The following is a 6,840-nucleotide window of genomic DNA, read 5'->3' on the forward strand; positions in this document are numbered from 1 at the left end:
AATGTAGCATCCACAAAGACTTGCATTGTATTCATTTAAGAAAGAGCGCAAACCCAAAGACTTTCTTTTTCTTTTGCATGTGTGTATAGATCAGGCCAGCCTCTGAGTAAATCTAGGGTGCAGCCTTTCTTGTGTCTCTAGACAATGTAGCACTTTGAAAAACATTTCCTCGTTTTGGGGAGCGGTTTACAAAACGATGCTGTCCGCGGTATGGCAATTAGGAAATGGATTAGGAAAACGCAACGTTGTTATAAAACAAGACAGAAGTTACATTTTAATGACTGTGGGCCGCATCCCGAGTTGGGCAGTAGCCCGGCAGTAGTACTGGCCGTGCTAATAGCGTCACCGCCAACTGGTCCAGCGTTATTAGCGCCGGATCAAGGGTTGGGCAGTAATGGATATTCCCCATTCCACATTGGTGAGCATTTTCAGCACAATTAGCGCACACTAATAGCGCCACACTAATTGCACCCAAAAATAGGAGTTAAATTGGTGCATTTAACCCCAGTTTAGAGTTGGGGGTAAAAGCTGCCAGACCCGTGATTGGGCGGACCGTTAAATGCAGCGGTAATAAAATTGCCACCCCATTTAAGGGCTACCGCCCAGCTCGTGATGAAGCTGTGTGTGTTATGTTAGAGCAGTTCAAAGCACTCGGGTGCTTGTGATGTGCCAACGGCCCCCTGGTGATGCGTCTCCCCCTATTCAAGGGGGGAGCGCTTGCCCCCAGGAAAGGTGAATTACTGCCCGTGTGGAGTTCATCATTGCCTGCTCTATTGCCGGGTACCCAGAGGCTTCTCCCCACTTCCCTGACACCAACAGGTGCTGCTTCCTCACTCACCTCTGCCTGCATAGCGCCTAGAAGAAAGAATGCTGGTAGGCTGTACACATCATCGCCAGCCCTTGTCTCCTGCAAGTGGCCCAAGCAACTGGACACGTGCCAGCCCCGCCCTCAGGCCAGATGACCGGAACCTACCACTTCACTTGGACTAATCCCATTTGGCAAAGTGCTGCAAACCAGTACAGTATTCACCTCCATCTTTGCGTTCCTTCTTCGGGGCGCTATAATCTCAGCAACCGACGGTAGAGCGAACATGCACCAGGCCAAGCCTGCCACAAACAATGGATTTGGAGGTTGAACCCAGAGCAGGGCAAGCTTTAAACATGGGGTCCATTGAGAGTGTGGCAGGAAATCTGCGGATTTATCACCAAACCTGTTTATCGTTACTGCCACTCGGTCCCGTGGGTTTACCACAGGATTACGAGTGGTGTTAATGAATCCCCATTTCTGGAGTCCAAAGGACAGCACAGGGATATTGGGGGATTTACCGTGAGCGGTAATACCGCACAGATTTTTCAAAGGTTACGTGGAGGGTTCATTTGCGGCATTTTGCCAGAGGTGGACCTTCCACTTTACCTCCAAAGTCGGATTTCAGATGTGTGGTAAAAAGGCCAGTAATGATAATGATAATGATGTGTTATTTATATAGCGCCTTAATCCAAAACGCTTTACAGAGCACATATTTTACATACAATATCACGCAACCGAAATTGGTACGAAATTGGTATTACTTGGTACAGTAATTCCGCTACTTCCCAAAAAGTGGCGGTATCACAATTACTGCCACATTCGTACTGCACCGCAGAACGCATAATGTGGCTCTTGCTGTTCGCACCACGCTGGCTTCACACCAGTCATCCACTGGCAGAAAGCTGCAGGGAATTCTGTCTGTCTCCACGCCTGGCATGAGTGGATAAACCTTGAAAAAACACTGTTTTTTTGCTCTATTGTGGCTAAGATTATAGCAATGTGCAGCTACTAAACGCACTGCAGCTCAATATCAATGAGCCTGCAACGGGAATCTAATGCACAAAAGCTTTTACGCACTAGATTCCCGTCACTGCTCATTTTTTTTGCAGAGAGGAGGAGTGGATGATAGTTTGTAATCCCACCTCTCCCTTCCTCCCTGAAATGTAAATACCGCCGGCATGGATTTTCATGCCGGCCCAAATGCTGTGGATTCTTATGGAGTCAGCCTGCTTTTTACACCAGCAAAACGCAGGCGGATTGTGTTGCAATCCAGTGCAAACGCTGCCTGCCGTTGACGTCATTTGCACGGGGGAGTGCAAAAGGGCAGTTTGCAAGCATGTGCGCCACCTTTTTATCCTCCCCTTTTGCATTCGGTCATGCGAACGAGGATAATTTGGTGGCAGGGACCTGCGCACGCTGCCGCCGAATCTGTCCTTCAGGCCCAGGTTCCTGCTCACCCTGCCGCCCTTCTGCACTGCCTCTGGGCCACCCCTTGCACTGGGGTCTGTATCTGTACCCATACAGCTCCCCCCTTTTTTTGTCTTCCTGCACTTATCTGACCTACCCCGTCTACTGTCTTAAACTCAGCACTTGCCACTTTCTGGCGGCACCACCACTTTTGTCGCTTTTTATTATTTATTTTTTTATTAATAATTATTATGTTCTCCTTTTGCTCCACACTTGCCATCTCTTCCCCCCTCCTAGCACTTTTTCCCTCCCCTCCCCCATGCACTTGCACGTTCTCAAGTAAGATCATTGTTTTGTTCTCCCCTGTTCCCCTCCCTTGCCTTGTCGCGCTCTGAAACACTTGTGTATCAAAGCGATATAAATAAAATATCAATTCAATTCAATTAGGGGGACTGAAAGAAATGAGGCCCACTGCAAGACACTGTGCGGGCCTGATTAAGTGTCTGGAAAGGGCTATTTTAGACGAGTGTCATATGATTGCAGATCAATTTATCATCTTCAAAAGGAAACACACCCTTCATGACCAGAACCAAGGCAGCCCAGGGAGATTTAGTGTCACTCTAGTCGGTGAGTGTACCCTACGTCCGCCGCCGGAGCCTTGTCCTCGCCGCAACTGTAACAATGGCCAAATATACTCATTAAAATATTAGCCACACATTTTTTTAATGAGACAAGTAGATTCTCTGCGTACACAGCAAGAACACCAGGTTGGGCTGGGAGCCAGCATGGGGCAGCCTTCTTTCTGCCCCAGGCATGAGTCCATGGAACAACGGGCTCCCGTGCCCTACGAAGGAGGGCCCCTCGGCGGGGGCCCCCCTTAGTGCCGACTTCCTCATGAGGCACGGTGGGAGGGGGAGTCGGGGGGGGGCATGGAGCCAAACACCCCCCCACCCAGGAGGAGGGCGGGGGGGTGACGTCATCCCGAGCGCGCCCAGAGGCGCTATAAAATACCTGGGTAAGCGTAGCTGGGTCTCTCTCAACCGACTCCCAGCGAAGTTGCCCTCCCACCCTCCCTTTGCAATGTTGTACTAACGTGTGATGTTTCTCTTGCAGACAAGCCCAGCGGATGTTACCTGGTGTTCCCGTTAGAAAGTACTGGCAGATACCACAAGGGGAACTGCACAGCCATCAGTTTATTATGAACGGCGCCCAGGAGTATTAGACTCAGGGGAGGCCCACGTTAATGGGGAGGGTTAGGGGGCTTGGAAGACCTTCTAACTCCAAAAGTGGGTGGGGGAAATGGGAAGTGCATCGTTGGAAACAAAAAATTGGAAAGCAACAATGAAGTCAGCAAGGGGGGGTGAATTGAAAGATTTCACTGTAAACGGGGCTCCGACAAGTAGGTTGGAAACGAGGGGAAGGGGGGCCCATGGGAGATTGGGGATTGGTAAGGGGGGGGTTCAAGAGAAGGGGGGCATTCGAGATTGGCAGCTCAAGCAGATCTAAAAGAAACATGGGGGAGGGGGGGTCTTGGAATGCGGGGGGTAGGGGCCAGGAGGAGCAGGGGGGATAGTTGGGGAGGACCCCTCTTTAGCGAAAGGCAGGGGAAGAGGATGGGGATAAGAAGGATGCTGGGCTCTGGGGGGTAGTTAGCGCTGGATGGATAGGGGCTCGCTAGAACAGGAGGTTGTGATGGGGGCCGGAGGGGATGGGATAACTGAGACGGGGAGAGCTAGGGCAGATCGGGGTATTGGCGGAAGGGGGGAGGGGGGCTCCCTGGCAGGACGGGCTAAAGGGAGACCTGTTGGGGGAGAGAAAATTAACAAAGAATAATAAGCCTACCCGGGGAAACGGGAAGAGGGAATCCAGGGGAAAGAGAGACAAAAGGGGGAAAAGGAGACCGGAACGCATCCTTTAGAAGGAGCCTAAGCGGAAATGGAGAATGGAAAGAAAGTAACACATGGAATGAAAATTGCACTTAAATAGCGTTGGGGAAAGAAAAATGAAAAGAACAATTGCAAAATAAAGAAATGGCCAAAGGGTAGAGAGGGACAGCTGAGGAAGGGACTGGACGCCTGCGTCGGGTCCCCCAAGGACCCGAAGGGGTGGGGGGGGCAAAGTTGCTTGCTCTCAGCGCAGAATCCTGAGCGTGAACGGAACACCTGTAAGCTAACTCCTGACTTTATGTATGAAATAAAGTTTGCTGTGGCAATTTTTTCTCCCACTCATCCAACTGGTCATGCCTCTCATTTGGTTTGGAAGGGGGCTGGGCTCCTTGGGAGGAGGGTAACCGGGTAGGAGTGAGAGTCTGAATGAGAGCAGGGGGGGCATTGGGAGCAACGAGGGCTGCCACCGTGCCACCCCACTGAGGGTGTCGGCGCTAAGTGACTGACAAAGAGTGAGGAGGGGTGAGTTGGATTTTCACAGAGGCCTTCGATTGAGCAAAATGTGTACACAAAGTTGTATATGGCTAGAAAACATGGATGCACAGGTGTGTCCTGGTGAGACTCGGGGCCTGACTCGCAGAACGTTTTCCTATGGGATTGCGCCATTATAAAACACCTCCATCAATCAGGCCCTTTGTGTGGTCTAGGGTTTCCAGGACCCAGCTCATACGAAGAATATCGGCTGTGAATATTCCTTCCCACATGCCCCACCACAAACACATTGTCTAACATCACAATTGTACTTGAGTTTGTTTAAAAATATTCCAAGCCTAATGTGTGTTGACAAAGAGGCCGCGCAAAGCCCCAGCTTTGCCTCTGACCGGCCCCTTTTAGAAAACGTTCAAATGCTGATCCTGCAGGACGATGGGATGGGAACAAAAACGACACTGGCTCCGGCTCTTTGAAGCCCGGCCGGCTCCACCCACCGCCCGCCCATAGTAGAGCCAACAGGAGCAGAGCGTCACGTAGTCAACCGGCGTGGGATCCGTGCAGTCAACTGATATCCAATGCAAAGCCTTGACCATCAAGCTGCACCACTTGACCTCTCCTCCTCCATTGGGCCCCCAGAGGACCCCAGGTCATCAGATGAATAACAAAGTGACCCACCCTGGGGGTTGAGCCTTGGTTAACTTCAAGGGTTCAGGAGCTCAACAGCAATGATTGGCAAAAGGTCTAGACAAGAGCTGTTCCGCTGCCATGGACCCCTCGCTCACCGTAGCCTGCCCACTTTGGAAATAAGTCCAAGTGGGAAATGGTGGCTTGGCACATTTGAATGCCCGAGGCTCGGTTGATTGGTACTTTAGACAGTAATGGGACTTGCGAATGGCTGCGCTGCCCCAGGCCAGATGACCTAACGCTAGCTTGCATGGGGGCTGGGCACCGAGCATGCGCACTGCGCGGCAGTGTGGCTGCTGGGTGACATGGAATTGAAGCTTCTGCCGCAATGCATTGCATGCACACATGTGTGCGATGGCGTGACATGCGGTTAACCTTGCTTTCTGCAGGCGTCATCAGGAATAGGGCAAACAGGACGTGCTCCAAATTCAGTTAGGACTCTTATTGTACAACATTTTGGACACATTGTGGATAGGCGTATTATTAATAACCATTACATAAATGAAATACATAAAACTGAGTATAAAACCGATTTTTTTTTCAAAAATGTGTTTAGGTAAACAGGGAATTCTGTTTATGCAACACAGCAAACAGAACAAACACCAGACAGCTTCATGTCTGCCCACCCCCCGCCCCCAACAATCTATGTGTGATGTGTGTTATGGCAAAGTATGTGTGTCACACAAGCTGCAAAACTGGTGCCTGTCGGTTGTGGAGCAAACGTTAGATATTCTGCCCCTCCCACCCCCAGTCTTCACAGGAGGTATTCCCCGAATAGAAGATGACATTTAGTGAGCTAACATTTCCATTTAGTTTAGTTAAACCAGTTGGACTACAGTACCAGATCCAGATGTTTATAAAGGCCGCGCGGAACCGGAAACACGGGGCCCACAGTGAGGTGGCGCCATCTGTTAGCCAAGGTCAGCATCACAGTGCACAACCCATTCCAATATGTATTCCTTAATCAGTGTCCTCTCTAAAGAGGGGCGCCTTTACAGAGTGAAGGGGGGGCGGGGGGGGGGGGCACTCACCTCTCCTCCCGAATAGGATCCACCTGTGGTGTCCTGCAGTCGGTGGCGCCCCCTCGCGCGCCAGTCGCCCTCCTCCAGCAGTAAACGTGGGCTCAGAGCCAAGTGGTTTAGTGTCCAGCTCCCAGCGAATCCCCCTTTCCCCAAAAGACAGCTTTGAAATAATTGTTCCCTCTTTTTAAAGGGGGAGGGGCTCGGGCGCAACCTTTGGCGACCCGCTCATTGTCTGCCCTGCTTCCTGGTTTTTGCTGATGGTGGGTGCTGCCAAACAACTTTGCCCGCGGCAGAGCGCTCCTCGGTGGGGGATGGGCTTATGCAAGGGCAGTGTGGTCTGCCCGGGTGAGTTGCACCGTCAGCACCTGACGCCCACCCTCCCCACTGCACCCTCCCCTTGCTCGCCTCCCCGGTGGTAGAGTCGTGCCAACAGGTTGGAACAACGTAGATTCTCCTTCATTTAATTGTGGAACAGAGAACACACGTGCCACAAAGTCACCTGGGCAGCACCCAGCCAGCCTGCCAGAGGGCCGCACCAGCC

At 51.5% G+C, this 6,840-nt stretch overlaps 1 protein-coding gene across 2 annotated transcripts in view; it reads right to left on the reverse strand.

Annotated features, from left to right (window-relative positions):
- Positions 1-6,437, reverse strand: part of HAO2 (hydroxyacid oxidase 2) — a 667,133-nt gene extending 660,696 nt beyond the window's left edge. Inside the window, exon 1 of one of the 2 annotated variants that reach the window (XM_069635747.1) lies at positions 6,309-6,437. The gene's annotated coding sequence lies outside the window, so the exon portion shown is untranslated. The remainder of the gene's footprint in view (positions 1-6,308) is intronic. The other variant, XM_069635741.1, reaches the window with a different exon arrangement.
- Between the last annotated feature and the right edge of the window lie 403 nt (positions 6,438-6,840).

The sequence above is a fragment of the Ambystoma mexicanum genome, chromosome 7p (assembly GCF_040938575.1).
Source record: "Ambystoma mexicanum isolate Mex_15411 chromosome 7p, UKY_AmexF1_1, whole genome shotgun sequence".
Taxonomy (NCBI): domain Eukaryota; kingdom Metazoa; phylum Chordata; class Amphibia; order Caudata; family Ambystomatidae; genus Ambystoma; species Ambystoma mexicanum.